This window comes from Marmota flaviventris, chromosome 5 (assembly GCF_047511675.1).
Source record: "Marmota flaviventris isolate mMarFla1 chromosome 5, mMarFla1.hap1, whole genome shotgun sequence".
Lineage (NCBI taxonomy): Eukaryota > Metazoa > Chordata > Mammalia > Rodentia > Sciuridae > Marmota > Marmota flaviventris.
Genome location: NC_092502.1, coordinates 16,620,928 through 16,638,087, shown reverse-complemented (window position 1 = coordinate 16,638,087; position 17,160 = coordinate 16,620,928).

Sequence of the window (17,160 nt, the reverse complement as noted above, 5' to 3'; positions counted from 1 at the left end):
TTTTTAAAGTTATAGTAAGCACTTTATATTTTTTAAGTTTAAACATTTAATTATAGAATGTGAAAAATTTGGGAGTTTATAAGAAATCTTCTTTGTATTGCTATTTTTGATATTTGTATGTTTTGGTTGAGAGACTAATAGTCTGATTCAAATGAGGATAATAGTCTCAACTGAGAAATTTCACTTCCCCACACCAACATTCTTTGCAGTTTTTGTAACACCTACATTTTCTTATTGCCTGCCTTATGGTTCTATTTGGAGCCTTGCCAGTGTCATAGACTAGAAGACAAAAAAAATGTGCAGTAGAGCTTCAAGTAATGTTGGAATAAATAATCCTAATCAAGCTTTCCTGTTGAGGACAACTAGAAAAATTAGACTGGAGAAATGTTATCAAAAGTAACAAACAATTACCAAGGGTAGGATTCATGACAAAATATATTCTCCTGTGAGTATTTTCCAGTTCCTAAATGGATTGGTAGGTGAGCTGAGTGTTTCTTCTGACAGTCATGTAGGGCTAAGGACAAGGGACTAGTAGGTGTTCAGGGATGACATCACAGAAACATGGATAAACTGAAAAGATCATGCTGCAGGTCTATTTTGTGTTTTCTCAATACCTGAAATTAGATTAAAGTCATCTTAGTTGGCTTTGACCCTAGGCATTTGGGGGAGACAAATATCATTACACTCTATGGTAAGATTTCATCATTCAAAGAGTCAAATAATTTCTTCAAACAAGCATTTTTTTTTTTTTTAATCGTCTGTCAATAAGAAAGACTAGAAGTCTAGAATACAACATGGGAAAAGCAGTAATAAAAACCATAGAGGATAGAAATATATCCACTTAGTTCTAAATGATCAGGAACAGATTTTGAAATAATGATATTCATTTTTTTCAAAAAAAGTCAAAGATTATTTGTAAAAGGCTGGAAATTTTAAAATTCCAAATAGAAATATTAGAGTTAAATGACTAAAATTAAGAAATCAATCAATGTGCTTAACACATACTCCACACAGTTGAAAAGAGAATTGATCAAATATGAAATATATTACAAATAAATATCTAGAATAAAAGAGTAAAAGAATGAAAATTTCAGAATAATGGTTGGAGCGAAGATGGTATATAACACAAAGATATGTCGAATGTTGCTAGAGATTAGAGATATGCTGTCTTTCAAAAAGCAAGATTATCAATTGGGTTTCAACAAAAATGATAAAAACTAAGATATAATGAACTGACATCTTTAGTGTAAGAAAATGAATATCAAGTTATAGTTTTAGACTCAGCAGAACTGTAATTCAAAAATTAAATGAAAATAAAGATGTTTTCATCAAAATAAGAATAGGGAGAATTTATCACAGGGAGATTCACAATAAAAGAAATATGGTATTTCAGTAGAAGAAAAGTAAATAGACAAGAAAGTAATTGGAAGGAAATTGGAAAACAAGGAGAAGTAATATTGGGAAATATCAGATAAATGTTAATTTCATCAAGCAATGATAACAACATTGTATAAAATAACATGTATAACAACATGTATAACCCAGTTACAATATATAAGGGATTCAGTAAATTTAAAAAATGTAGAATATAAAACTTAAAAACTGTAAGAGAAAAATAGTAAATTGTTCAAGTAAAAAATAAAAAGGAGCTTAAGATAAAAAGAAAATAAAAAAACATAACAAATTACAAAATTACAGAAGACTGAAAAATGTGACATATTTAAACTCACATATATCTAAATACAAACAAAAATGTGTTAAATATTTCAGTTGAAAGGCAAAGATTTTCAGATTGGATAAAATAACAAAATGATATCTAAGGTAAAATACTGCAAAGGAAAAAATACAATTTGAATTGGTGTATTGTACATTATATGTAACAGAACAAGTGTCTATGTTAAAAACATCCTACTGCCTTCTGAAATTCATGATGAAATGTGAACCACCAAAATGAAGTATTAGGATTTGAAGTATTTGAGAGGATATTAGGTCATGAAGGCAACATCCTCACAAATTTGAAGTGGGCCCTTATAAAGGGACCCCCAGAGAGGTTCTTTGCCACCTCCTCCATCATGTAAGATAGCATGAAAGATGTTAAACTATGAACTAGGAAGCAGATGCTGAATCTGCCAGTGCTGTGACCTTAGACTGTGGGAAGTTGTTATATATATTATATATATACATATATATGTATGTATACATATATAACATATATATGTATATTATATATACATATATATATATATATATATATATATATATATATATATATATATTATTTATAAGCCACTCAGCCTCTGTTATTTTTTTTTTTTTTTTACAAACAAAAGATCCCGCATTTATTACTGAATATAGAAATAAAGAGAAAAATCAATTCCAACTACCCAGAGAGTAGTAATATTTTCAATTTAGTGTGGTAAGATGATAGTGGCTCCAACACAGAATAAATAGATGTGCCATCTCACATGCAATTCTTCATAGACTCAGCTTGTTTTTCTCCAGGGTCTCTGCTTGGAGTTGTACCTGATTTTATCATGAGTTTGCATCTGACTCCAGTGGGGGATGGAACTATTTTGCTTCTGTTTCTTCTCTGGGAATTGCTGATCCTGAAAGTCTTGTCAGAAGTCATACTGAGGAATGGAGACAGTATCATGGCTTTATGCGTGTATTAATTCCTTTATTGATTTAGGTTAAACCTTGAAATAGATGGGCAATGTTAAATTTTGATGATTTCTTTCCTGTTGATGTTTGAGGAAAACACTGACTGATTAATGCAATCTTCTGCAGAAAAGAAGGAATGAGCTAGTCCAGAATCAGTGTGGCCATGTTCTTCAGTTTGATCTGTATATAGGTTAGTAAATATATCTCTACCTGAGGGCCACATCTCCCTCCATACCCAGAGAAGTCCATGGTGAGTCCCTGGGGAGGATGAGTGTGAACACATCCACACAGGTCTAGCACTGCCTGAAAAACTGAATCAAGTGCTTATTCTACTGATATTGACTCAATGGCTCTACTCATAAATGGATATTATTTTGATCTCAGGGTTAGAAATTACTTTTTTTTTTTTAATTTTTTATTGTTGGCTGTTCAAAACATTACATAGTTCTTGATATATCATATTTCACAATTTGATTCAAGTGGGTTATGAGCTCCCATTTTTACCCCATATACAGATTGTAGAATCACATCAGTTACACATCCATTGATTTACATATTGCCATACTAGTGTCTGTTGTATTCTGCTGTCTTTCCTATCCTCTACTATCCCCCCTCCCCTCCCCTCCCCTCCCCTCTTCTCTCTCTGCCCCCTCTACTGACATTCGTTTGTCCCCCTTGTATTATTTTTCCCCTTCCCCTCACTTCCTCTTGTATGTACTTTTGTATAACTCTGAGGGTCTCCTTCCATTTCCATGCATTTTCCCTTCTCTCTCCCTTTCCCTCCCACCTCTCATCCCTGTTTAATGTTAATCTTCTTCTCATGCTCTTCGACCCTACTCTGTTCTTAGCTACTCTCCTTATATCAAAGAAGACATTTGACATTTGTTTTTTAGGGATTGGCTAGCTTCACTTAGCATAATCTGCTCTAATGCCATCCATTTCCCTGTAAATTCTATGATTTTGTCATTTTTTAATGCAGAGTAATACTCCATTGTGTATAAATGCCACATTTTTTTTATCCATTCATCCATTGAAGGGCATCTAGGTTGGTTCCACAGTCTAGCTATTGTGAATTGTGCTGCTATGAACATCGATGTAGCAGTGTCCCTGTAGCATGCTCTTTTTAGGTCTTTAGGGAATAGACCGAGAAGGGGAATAGCTGGGTCAAATGGTGGCTCCATTCCCAGCTTTCCAAGAAATCTCCATACTGCTTTCCAAATTGGCTGCACCAATTTGCAGTCCCACCAGCAATGTACAAGTGTACCCTTTTCCCCACATCCTCGCCAGCACTTGTTGTTGTTTGACTTCATAATGGCTGCCAATCTAACTGGAGTGAGATGGTATCTTAGGGTGGTTTTGATTTGCATTTCTCTGACTGCTAGAGATGGTGAGCATTTTTTCATGTACTTGTTGATTGACTGTATGTCCTCCTCTGAGAAGTGTCTGTTCAGGTCCTTGGCCCATTTGTTGAATGGATTGTTTGTTCTCTTATTGTCTAATTTTTTGAGCTCTTTGTATACTCTGGATATTAGGGCTCTATCTGAAGTGTGAGGAGTAAAGATTTGTTCCCAGGATGTAGGCTCCCTATTTACCTCTCTTATTGTATCTTTTGCTGAGAAAAAACTTTTTAGTTTGAGTAAGTCCCATTTTTTGATTCTAGTTATTAACTTTTGTGCTATGGGTGTCCTATTGAGGAATTTGGAGCCCGACCCCACCGACTGTAGATCGTAGCCAACTTTTTCTTCTATCAGACGGCGCGTCTCTGATTTGATATCAAGCTCCTTGATCCATTTTGAATTCACTTTTGTGCATGGCGAGAGAAAGGGATTCAGTTTCATTTTGTTGCATATGGATTTCCAGTTTTCCCAGCACCATTTGTTGAAGATGCTATCCTTCCTCCATTGCATGCTTTTAGACCCTTTATCAAATATAAGATAGTTGTAGTTTTGTGGATTGGTTTCTGTGTCCTCTATTCTGTACCATTGGTCCACCCGCCTGTTTTGGTACCAGTACCATGCTGTTTTTGTTACTATTGCTCTGTAATATAGTTTGAAGTCTGGTATCGCTATACCGCCTGATTCACACTTCCTGCTTAGCATTGTTTTTGCTATTCTGGGTCTTTTATTTTTCCATATGAATTTCATGATTGCTTTCTCTATTTCTACAAGAAATGCCGTTGGGATTTTGATTGGCATTGCATTAAACCTATAGAGAACTTTTGGTAATATCGCCATTTTGATGATGTTAGTTCTGCCTATCCATGAACAGGGTATATTTTTCCAACTTCTAAGATCTTCTTCTATTTCTCTCTTTAGGGTTCTGTAGTTTTCATTGTATAAGTCTTTCACCTCTTTTGTTAGGTTGATTCCCAAGTATTTTATTTTTTTTGAAGATATTGTGAATGGAGTGGTTGTCCTCATTTCCATTTCAGAGGATTTGTCGCTGATATACAGGAATGCCTTTGATTTATGCGTGTTGATTTTATATCCTGCCACTTTGCTGAATTCATTTATTAGCTCTAATAGTTTCTTTGTAGACCCTTTTGGGTCTGCTAGGTATAGAATCATGTCATCTGCAAATAGTGATAATTTAAGTTCTTCTTTTCCTATTTTGATGCCTTTAATTTCTTTCGTCTGTCTAATTGCTCTGGCCAGTGTTTCGAGAACTATGTTGAACAGAAGTGGTGAGAGAGGGCATCCCTGTCTTGTTCCAGATTTTAGAGGGAATGCCTTCAATTTTTCTCCATTCAGAATGATGCTAGCCTGAGGCTTAGCATAGATTGCTTTTACAATATTGAGGTATGTTCCTGTTATCCCTAGTTTTTCTAGAGTTTTGAACATAAAGGGATGCTGTACTTTGTCGAATGCTTTTTCCGCATCTATCGAGATGATCATATGGTTCTTATTTTTAAGTCTATTGATGTGGTGAATAACATTTATTGATTTCCGTATATTGAACCAGCCTTGCATCCCAGGGATGAATCCTACTTGATCATGGTGCACAATTTTTTTGATGTGCCTTTGTATCCGAGTGGCCAGAATTTTATTGAGGATTTTTGCATCTAGGTTCATTAGAGATATTGGTCTGTAGTTTTCTTTCTTTGAAGTGTCTTTGTCTGGTTTAGGTATCAGGGTGATGTTGGCCTCGTAGAATGAATTTGGAAGTTCTCCCTCTTTTTCTATTTCCCGAAGTAGCTTGAAAAGTATTGGTATTAGTTCCTCTTTAAAGGTTTTGTAAAACTCTGCTGTATACCCATCCGGTCCTGGGCTTTTCTTAGTTGGTAGTCTTTTGATGGTTTCTTCTATTTCCTCAATTGATATTGGTCTGTTTAGGTTGTCTATATCCTCCTGACTCAATCTGGGCAGATCATATGACTTAAGAAATTTATCTATGCCTTCACTATCTTCTAATTTATTGGAGTATAAGGATTCAAAATAATTTTTGATTATCTTCTGTATTTCTGAAGTGTCTGTTGTGATATTGCCTCTTTCATCCCGTATGTTAGTGATTTGAGTTCTCTCTCTTCTTCTCTTCGCTAGCATGGCTAAGGGTCTGTCGATTTTGTTTATTTTTTCAAAGAACCAACTTTTAGTTTTGTCAATTTTTTCAATTGTTTCTTTTGTTTCGATTTCATTGATTTCAGCTCTGATTTTAATTATTTCTTGCCTTCTACTTCTTTTGCTGTTGTTTTGCTCTTCTTTTTCTAGGATTTTGAGATGAAGTATGAGATCATTTATTTGTTGGTTTTTTCTTTTTTTAAGGAATGAACTCCAAGCAATGAATTTTCCTCTTAGAACTGCTTTCAATGTGTCCCATAGATTCCGATATGTTGTGTCTGTGTTTTCATTAATCTCTAAGAATTTTTTAATTTCCTCCTTGATGTCTTCTATAACCCATTGATCATTCAGTAACCTATTGTTCATTCTCCAAGTGATATATTCTTTTTCCTTCCTTCTTTTATCGTTGATTTTCAGTTCCATTCCATTATGATCAGATAGGATGCATGGTATTATCTCTACTCCTTTGTATTGTCTAAGAGTTTCCCTGTGACATAATATATGATCTATTTTTGAGAAGGATCCATGTGCTGCTGAGAAAAAAGTGTAACTGCTTGATGTTGGGTGGTATATTCTATATATGTCAATTAAGTCTAGGCTATTAATTGTGTTATTGAGTTCTATAGTTTCCTTATTCAACTTTTGTTTGGAAGATCTGTCCAGTGGTGATAGAGGTGTGTTGAAGTCTCCCATGATTATTGTATGGTGGTCTATTAGACTCTTGAACTTGAGAAGAGTTTGTTTGATGAACATAGCTGCACCATTGTTTGGGGCATATATATTTATGATTGTTATGTCTTGTTGGTGTATGGTTCCCTTGAGCAGTATGTAGTGTCCCTCTTTATCCCTTTTGATTAACTTTGGCTTAAAATCTATTTTATTTGATATGAGTATGGATACTCCTGCTTGTTTCCGAAGTCCATATGAGTGATATGATTTTTCCCAACCTTTCACCTTCAGCCTATGTATGTCTTTTCCTATCAAATGCGTCTCCTGTAGGCAGCATATTGTTGGGTCTTGTTTTGTGATCCATTCTACTAGCCTGTGTCTCTTGATTGGTGAGTTTAAGCCATTAACATTTAGGGTTATTATTGAGATATGGGTTGTTCTTCCAGCCATATTTGTTTATTCATGTTACTAAACATGGTTTGTTTTCCACTTTGATTATTTTCCCCCCTTTAGTGTCCTACCTCCCACTGTTGGTTTTCATTGTTATTTTCCATTTCCTCTTCCTGTAATGTTTTGCCGAGGATGTTTTGAAGAGATGGTTTTCTAGCTGCAAATTCTTTTAACTTTTGTTTATCGTGGAAGGTTTTAATTTCATCTTCCATCCTGAAGCTTAATTTCGCTGGAAACACAATTCTTGGTTGGAACCCTTTTTCTTTCAGTGTTTGAAATATGTTATTCCAGGATCTTCTAGCTTTCAGAGTCTGTGTTGAAAGATCAGCTGATATCCTGATTGGCTTACCCCTAAATGTCATCTGCTTCCTTTCTCTTGTAGCTTTTAAAATTCTCTCCTTATTCTGTATGTTGGGCATCTTCATTATAATGTGTCTAGGTGTGGGTCTCTTATGATTTTGCACATTCGGCGTCCTGTAGGCTTCTAGGATTTGGGGTTCTGTCTCATTCTTCAAGTCTGGGAAGTTTTCTCGAATTATTTCATTGAATAGATTGCTCATTCCTTTGGTTTGAAACTCTGTTCCTTCCTGTATCCCAATGACTCTTAAATTTGGTCTCTTGATGTTATCCCATATTTCTTGGATGTTCTGCTCATGGTTTCTTAACAATCTTGCTGAGCTGTCTATGTTCTTTTCAAGTTGAAATACTTTATCTTCATTGTCTGATGTTCTGTCTTCTAAGTGTTCTACTCTGCTGGTAGTATTCTCAATTGAGTTTTTAAGTTGGCTTATTGCTTCCTGCATTTCTAGGATTTCTGTTTGTTTGTTTTTTATAACCTCTATTTCCCTGTATAGTTGATCTTTTGCTTCTTGGATTTGTTTATGTAATTCATTGTTGAAGTGATCTTTCATTGTCTGATTTTGCTGTCTGATGTCTTCCTTGAGACTCCAGATCATCTGAAGCATGTATATCCTGAATTCTTTATCTGACATTCCATCAGCTGCAGCTATTACCTCTTCTAAAGTTGAGTTGACCTGCAATGCTTGTGGTCCTTTCTTTCCTTGTCTCTTCATACTGTTCGCGTTCCTTTCTTCTTGGTGAAACTGTTGTGCTATTGAATTTTCCCCCTATATATTTATATTGGTCTTGTATAGTTGCAAAGTCTCCTTCGCAGGCGCGGGCGGCGGCTCTGCCCCTCCGCCAATTGGGGCAATGTGCCTACCACGCCGGCAGGCCGCTGGGCCTGCTCTGCCAGTCGGTAGCAGGTCCGCCGTCCTTGCAGGCGCGGGCGGCGGCTCTGTCCCTCTGCGGGCCGCTAGGCTTTTTCTGTCGGTGGTCGCAGTTCTGCCTACTTTGCAGGCGCAGGCAGCGGCACTGCCCCTCTGCAGGCCTCTGGGGCTGTACTGCCAGTGGGTCGCAGGTCCGCCTACTTTGCAGGCATGGGGGGGGGGGGGCGGCTCTACCCTTCCTCAGGCCACTGGGCCTGTTCTGTCTCTCGGTTGCATGTCTGACCTGTTCTGATGGTGGTCTCAGTTCCGACTACCTTGCAGGCGCGGGGGGGAGGGGGCGGCTCTGCCTCTCAGCAGGCCGCTGCTCCTCTTCTGCCGGTGGGTCGCAGGCCCGCCTACCTTGCAGGAGTGATTGGAAGCTCCGCCTCTGTTATTTTTTGTTTTAGTAGTCATGCTACCAAGATGTAATATAAATTATCTTAGTATATTTGTTATTTGTTTAAAAAGATAAGGACAGACATATCAAAGGAAAGAAAAGAAAACCTAGGCCATATAAATACTAACTCTATAAAAAGTTCATAGATCTTATATGAATGACAGGAACAGGATTTTTTTTTTTTTTTTTTGGTGGTGCTAGGGATTGAACCCAGGGCCTTATGTCTAAAAGGCAAGCACTGTACCCACTGAGCTACATCCCCAGCACAGGAACAGAAATTTAATATGAAAAAGAATAAAGGTAAGCATGAGAATTGTATAAAAGTTCTTATTCATCAGAAAGATGTAACATTTCTAAAATATCTCAAAGCTCAAAAGAAAAAATATCATAATATAAAATATAATATGTTTGTACTCTTTGTGATTCAACAGAAACATTCAGCTTGAGGAAGATAGACATATAAACAGACAGACAATAGAGTGCCAGTTCTAAGGCCCAAGAACTAGGAGCTGCAATATTTAAGAACAGAAGATGGAGGTCCCAGCTTAGGCAGACAGAATGAGTTGAGTTCTTTCTCTCTCCTGGATTTGGGCTCTCTGTGGATTGGATGATGTCCACACAGGTTGGTGAGGCTACCATTTTTACTCATTCTTCTGATTCAAATGCTAAACTCTTCTAGAAACACCCTTAAAGGCACAATCAGGAAGGTTTTACCAGCTATACCTGCAATCAGAAATGTTATACCATCAGCCCAGTCAAGTTAGCACAGAAATTAACCATCACCATGTTTTGTTTTACAATATTAATAAAATGTCAATAAAAATGATGTATCAAAATACATGGGAGGTGGCAAAATCTTTCCTTAGGTTTTGTTTTTTTTTTTTTTTTTTTACTTTAAAAGCATATATTTTGGCTGGGGATATAGCTCAGTTGTTAGAGTGATTGCCTCACATGTACAACATCCTGGGTTCATTCCCCAGCACTCCCCCCCCAACACACACACAGGAAAAGAAAGTATATATTTGAGGGTTGAGGTTGTGGCTCAGTGGTAGAGCACTTGCGTAATACATGCAAGGCACTGGGTTGATAAAGCTATTGTGTCCATCTACAACTAAAATTGTTTTTTAAAAATATATATTTAAGAAAAAATATAAACTGAAAATCAGTGAACAAAACATCCTAAGTTATAAAAAAAGATATTTAGCTAAAAAAAAAGATAGAATCAAAATAAGACAAAAGGAGAATTAATGAAATATAGAGAATAAAGAGTAGTCAGGGCTGGGGTTGTGGCTCAGCAGTAGAGCGCTTGCTTAGCACGAGTGAGGCCCTGGGTTCAATCCTCAGCACCACATAAAAATAAATAAATAAAATAAAGGCTTTGTGTCCAACTACAACTAAAAAATGGATATTAAAAAAAATTAGTCAAGAGATCCATAAAACTGCTAAGCGTGGTAGCACATACCTATAGTCCCAGCATCTTGCATCTTGGGAGGCTGAGAAATGAGGATCACAAATTTGAGGCCTATCTCAGCAATTTAGAAAGAGCCTCAGCAACTTAGTGAGACCTTTCCTGAAAAGTGTTGGGGATCTGGCTCAGTGATAAAGCACCCTGAGTTCAATCCCCAGTACCAAAATTACATATATATATGGAGAGAGAGAGAGAGACAGAGAGAGAGAGAGAGAGAGAGAGAGAGAGAGATCGATCAATAAAACAGACAAAACCCTGAGGAGAAATAGAAAGAGCTTCTAATCAGCCAATATCAAAAGTTAAAATCAATGACTCTAAATATCTTTAAAGACATAAAAATGATAAGGATATAATAAATACTTTTGGAAACTGTGATATGAAAATATAACAGATTTAGAGTAATAGAAATTTGAACAATCTTATGGATATCAATTAAATTTATTCCCTAGTTAGAAGCCTTTCTATACTCAAATTTCTAAAAATTTAAAGAAAACATCACAAATCAACACAAAACAAACCTATAGGCTTAGATATCATCATTGGTGAATATTTCTTTTTTTTTTTTTTAAGAAAGAGAGAGAGACAGAGAGAGAGAATTTTAATATTTATTTTTTAGTTTTCGGCGGACACAACATCTTTGTTTGTATGTGGTGCTGAGGATCGAACCCGGGCCGCACGCACGCCAGGCAAGCGCGCTACCGCTTGAGCCACATCCGCAGCCCATTGGTGAATATTTCTACATATGTAAGCAATGGCTAACTATCTTGCACAAATGCTTCTAAAAAAAAGAAATTAATTAAGTTAAAGTATAAATCTTGCTAATTATATTATGTGGATAGGACATTTCAAGAAAGGATATTCTATACTGATATTGAATAATGAATATAGAGTTCATAATTCTAATACAAATATTAGCAAACTGAATTGATATGTATAGAAGTGTTAATACTTTTTGGATGTCAGAAAACAAACAAAAGGAGTGGCCTCAGTCTGGTAAGTACTCCCACAAACCAGTCCTATAACAAAAATAATGTTTAATCTTGACATTTTAAAAGTTTTCCATTTAAAATGAGGACATGGATGGCAGCTACCCCCACTCTTCAACGTTTTACTGGAGTTCTTAACAGTGCAGTAAAAAATAACAAGAAACAAAAGAAATGATTATTTGCTGATAGAATATATAGATTAAAAACTAAAGGAGCACAAATGAAGTATTAAAAAATAAAGGATCTTAGCAGCTTATTTGGATGCAAATAAAAAATAAAAATGAATTTCACTAATTTAGGGTTACAACAAAAAAAATTCTAAAACAATGTCATTTAAATTAGTATCAAAATTACCAAATGGTAAATCTAACAAGGTTCAAGTTAGCAAGATAATGCAGATATTTTTTTCAGCAAAATTTTTAAAATGTAATAATATTGATGTGTATATCATGTTTATGAAGTGAATGACTGAGTGCAAAAAAATAAAAGATTCTAATGACCTGAACTTATTGGTTCACTGCAGTTTTCATGAAAATCCCAACTAAAATTGATATGAAAATGCCAAATGCTAATAATAGACCTTCTACTCTGCCTTATCTGATATCAAGTCTTTATAACACATTGCTGTAAAGAGGTAATATAGGGGCTAGGGTTGTGGCTCAGTGGTAGAGTGCTTGCCTAGCATGTGTGAGGTGGATTTGATCCTCAGCTCCACATAAAAATAAAACAATAAAATACAGGTATTGTGTCCATCTACAACTAAAAAAAAAATTAAAAAAGAGGTAATTTCAAGAATAGATAGAAGAACACAGAAATAAGTAGACCCATGCATGTATGGACACAGTCCAACATCAGGGGCAGTGTAGGGTATTAGGGACAATTCTACCTACTGCCCTTAAACGATGCTAGAACAACTGATCATCCTTAATGAAAAGAGTGTCATGAAAAAGAACTATAGGTGAGAAATAACACATTTTAGATGATAAGATCATATCTTTATAATGAAGTGAGTAGTATTTCTTAAGAGGACACACAAATCATTAGCCATAAGAGAAAATTTTGCTGGATAACTTGATTTTAAGAACCTAGTTTCAAAAGATTTCATTAGAAGAATGTTAAAAATATTTCATGGAGTGAGGAAATATATTTTCAGTGCATCAGTAAATGATTGATGTCCAGAACAGATAAAGAACTCCTATTAATCAATAACAAAAAGATAAAGAGACCCAAGAGAAAAATGGGCAAAAGGATTGAATAAAGGATGCAGATAAGAAATATAAATAAAAAAAAATTAGGAACCATATTGCTATTCATGGAAATCCAAACATGAGGAAGCACCACAGTGTGCCCATCAGACTGTTAAAATTAAAAGGATTTATAATCTCAAGTGTTGGCAAAGCTGTTCAACATTGACTTCTGTTACATTGCAGCAGAGAGAGTAAGTTTGAGAGTCAGATTTGACATAATTCCTGAAAATAAAATACACAGATTACATATCTTAACAGTTATATTCCAAGTTACATAGCAAAGAGGAATGTATGTAAGAGACCAGTACAAAAATATGTATATGACTCTTATGTAGGATATTTAGATAAATTGAATTATTACATATGTAAATAATGGAATGTCATATATCAATGAAAATGAAAGAAATATAACTACAAGGAACAAAACCACTGATCTTGCAAATATAACAATGAGTGAATGATATTTGACAGCGTAGACTATTGTTATATACTAATAAATATTTCAAGAATAGAATAATTTTGTAAAAATTATTCTCAATCTATAAATAATATAAAGAAAATCAAGATGATGATTACTGTGAAATTCAGATACCTTTTAGAAATTGGCAGTAAGTATGTATTGAGAGGAAGGATAAGGATTGATTTCCAAAGTTGCTAGCAATGATCTGAATCTTAGCTTGTGTGGTGATTAGACCAGTATTCGTGATAGACTGTGCTGTATGTTTTTTCTTACCCTTGTATGTGAGCTATTTCCCAATACAAAGGGTTAACTAAAACAATTCTGTTTCAACTTTTTTTTTTTTCAGAAACACCCAAGAGATTGTTGTGTAGGTAGGGGCAGGTGTGGGTTGGAGACTGAGCCTGTAAAAGTGTACCTACCAGGATTCCGGAGTTCTGGTCAAGGTTACCTCCACAAGTGGCAATGTAGCACACCGAGGCAAATTACTAGAATCAAGAGATGTCATTCAGGTGTGCAATTCTGCAGAAACAAACATTCACAGCAGCAGCTCTTCCAGAACTGCTGCTCTGGACAGAACTACTTTAAAAAAAGAGAGAGGAAGTAAGTTTGTGAGGCATATTGAAGCTTTACATTTCATCAGGAGGTGTCCTTACAGGGCTGCAACCCTCTTTCCCTGACCTGGTCTCTCCAAGTGACCAACTCTAATGCCTCATTTTGTAGCAGCAAACAGAGCTTTCAGAAGTGGAATTAATTGACTTCAGTGGCCAATACTTGATTGCTAAGACTGTGCCACAGGTGGGGTAGCTGTGACTAAATTAGTTTCTAAACTAATTGGGAAAGTTTCCCTGCTTGCTAGCGCCACTTAAAATAAAAGTACTGTTGGCAAAAGAAATGCATAGATATTTTGAAGGTCATATAAAATCTTCTGTTTCCTGCTGTTCAGAATCCTTCAAAACTTGTGGTTTTAGCTGAATATCTGGTACAAATTTCAGCTATTAGGGAGGATTATATTTAAATTTTCTATAATAAGCATATTTGAAATATTTGGTCAAGTCCAATAAGTACATTAGAAAGCATGTTGCACTTAATGGTGAAATTTATCCAAAAGCTCAGCTCTGCTCTGCAATGCCAGGCTTTTCAATATTACATCAGCCTTTAATTCAGGCCCTGCTTCTCTACCTGTGAGGCTTTCCTGCTGCTATGGAGATGCATTTTCTCTATTTTGTCTTTTAAGTTTCTAAAATCCTAAAATGATCTCCTGCATGAAAATAAATTATTTTGACAATTGTTCTTTAGCGTCTACACAGCGTTTTGCTCTTTTCTCTTCTCAAATCCTTCTTCCTGTTATCTTTAATTTTGGCAACTCTAATTTTCTCAGCCTTTTACTTTCTTATGCTTTTGTTAAAGTAATAGAGCTAGAATTTATGCAATATGTCAATAATCCTTAATGTAATTTTTTGTATCACAATACTCTTCTGATTTTCTAATTTTGTTTTCCATTTTCCAGATACATGAACCCTAAGATGTAGTTTTAGACTTACTCTTCTATGCTGGAGTCTCAATCAGACCATGGATTTTAATTACCATTTGTTAATACTAGTTACCAAGTCAGTATGTAAATCCCAGAGGGCTCTCAGACCACTAGAGTTGCAGTAACACAGTCTCCATTTGACCTTTTGAGGGCAACCTTTTTCACTTATTTATCCTAACATTTGTTGTGCACAATCTGTCATGGGAGAAGACATTTTTAAATTACCTTCACAGGGAATCTAGGATATGGTAAAGCACCTTCATGTGGGAAGAAATAATTCCTACTATGTCAGTGTTTTTAGGAATCCAAAAGTTCCAAAATCTTTGGTAATATCCAGTGTCAAGGATCAGAAAAAGTAATAATCTCTCTTTAAAAATGTCAAATTTATTTGAACTTGTTGGCATTTCCTCAAATGTCATCTCAATGTGATTTCTACCAGAAAGCCCATTGCTTCCAATGTATCAGTCATTATTCTGTTTATTAAAAACTACTGGTACAGTAAGTTTTACAGTCTGAGATTCTTGTGTGAATACCATTAACTATGGTTATGATTACAAAGGCATTATATTATGCATCCAATGTCCTGAACACAAAAAAAGAATGATGTTCTTTTTCTACTGTGAAAAGGTATATATTTGTATTTCTTTTAAAATTTTTCATAGTATATTTTCTTGATCTATAGATTTTGAAACAGGCAATGCAAAAAGTTCTGAAAAAGGCAGTGAAAACAGACTTCATGTACATGAGAATTATCTAAAAAGTGGAAAGAAAAAAGCATTTTTCATAACCAAATGTGAATGGAAATATTGGTATACTATTTTAGTTTCGTAATTCCCAATGTTTTTAGTATGTGCTAACCATTAATAGTATACTTTTTAAACACCATACTGGGGATTGAACCCAGGGGTGTTCATTCTACCAATGATCTAAATCCCCAACCCTTTTATCTTGCTTAATTGTTGAGGGTGGCCTCTAACTAGAGATCCTCCTGCCTCAGTCTCCTGAGTTGCTGCAATTATAGGCATGAACTATTGTGCCCAGCTTCAACATACTTTTTAATAGTATCCAAATATTTGTATTTGGTATGTTGCCCTCTTATAACATACCTGCGTGTTTTAAACTAGAACAAGCATCAGAATCCCCTGAAAGTTTTGTTAAACTCAGAGAATTTGATAGGTAGGTTTGGACACTGGGGAGGGGAGCTGAGGATTTGCATTTCTAGAAAGTTTCTATTTGATACTCCTTGGAAGAACACACATTGGGAAGCAAAAACAAATGATACTGATACTTTTCTTCACACCTGTTTTAAAACATTCTACAAGTTTAATATACTACATTTACACACACTTGAAGAAATTAAAAAGTAGAGCTTGAATTAGAATTTGCATAACGCTATCCTTTTCACAAAATTCTCATTTAAACCTTGACCAAACTATTTGCACAGTTAAGATAAATCATTTATACAAAGCTTCAGGGACCAATTTTATCGTATTAATTCCTAGAACAACATGCTTACTGAAATATCACAAATTCTCAAGTCTCCTCACTGGAAACAACGCTGTGCAAAGGACAACTTATTTGGAGAACTATTCCAGAAAGAACTCCAACATCCTGAGTGATTATTATGCACAGCAGGTGTAAATGAATTATTTATCAAATATGTTTTCATTATTTCTCAGTGAAAACATTGAAGATCTTCTTTCCAAGCACTCAGTTTCAACAATCATTTGTACACAGAGCAGGTCTTTACTTAGACAAATATTTATGGATATGCTTTCATATGAAAAATGAAAGAGCTATTATAAACACAAACACTGCACCGTATTTTGAAAGCATAAAGTGAATAATTAGTAAATAATTATGCCATTTGATAAACAATTTTCTTCATTGCTCACTTTACTTCATTTATATTTTTAACATTTGGCACTTTTTAAAGGGTTTATTATGCATCCCTCTCTCACACGAAAAATATAATCTAAAAATCACAAGCTGTTTATGCAACTTAATATCACAGATATTGCAATGATGAGCTCAAAATTTTCAAACAAGTGTCTAATGAACAAATACGCTCAGGGAAAGAAAAATTCTAACCCCTTATATAAAAGATTTAAATACATGTGTAGCATTGATACAGAGTCTATTAAACAAATTTAGGTTCAGGAGAGAGATACGTGTGAATACACACTTGTAAACACACACAAACACTCTCATATAATATACAGACTCTTTTGGCACAGGGTACCTAGTTCTCTTCCAAATGAGTCATAATTTCTATCATATAATTGACCTTAACTCTGTAGAACTCAACTTTTAAAATTAAAAAATCCAAATTACACTGTAAAATTGTGTCTACTAAACTCCCCAAATGGTCAAGCTTAGGAAATGCATATTTTAAAACAAAAATGTAGCTCTTCAAGTTGCTTTATTTGATGCATCCATTTAGTTTATAGATTAACTTTCATAGGC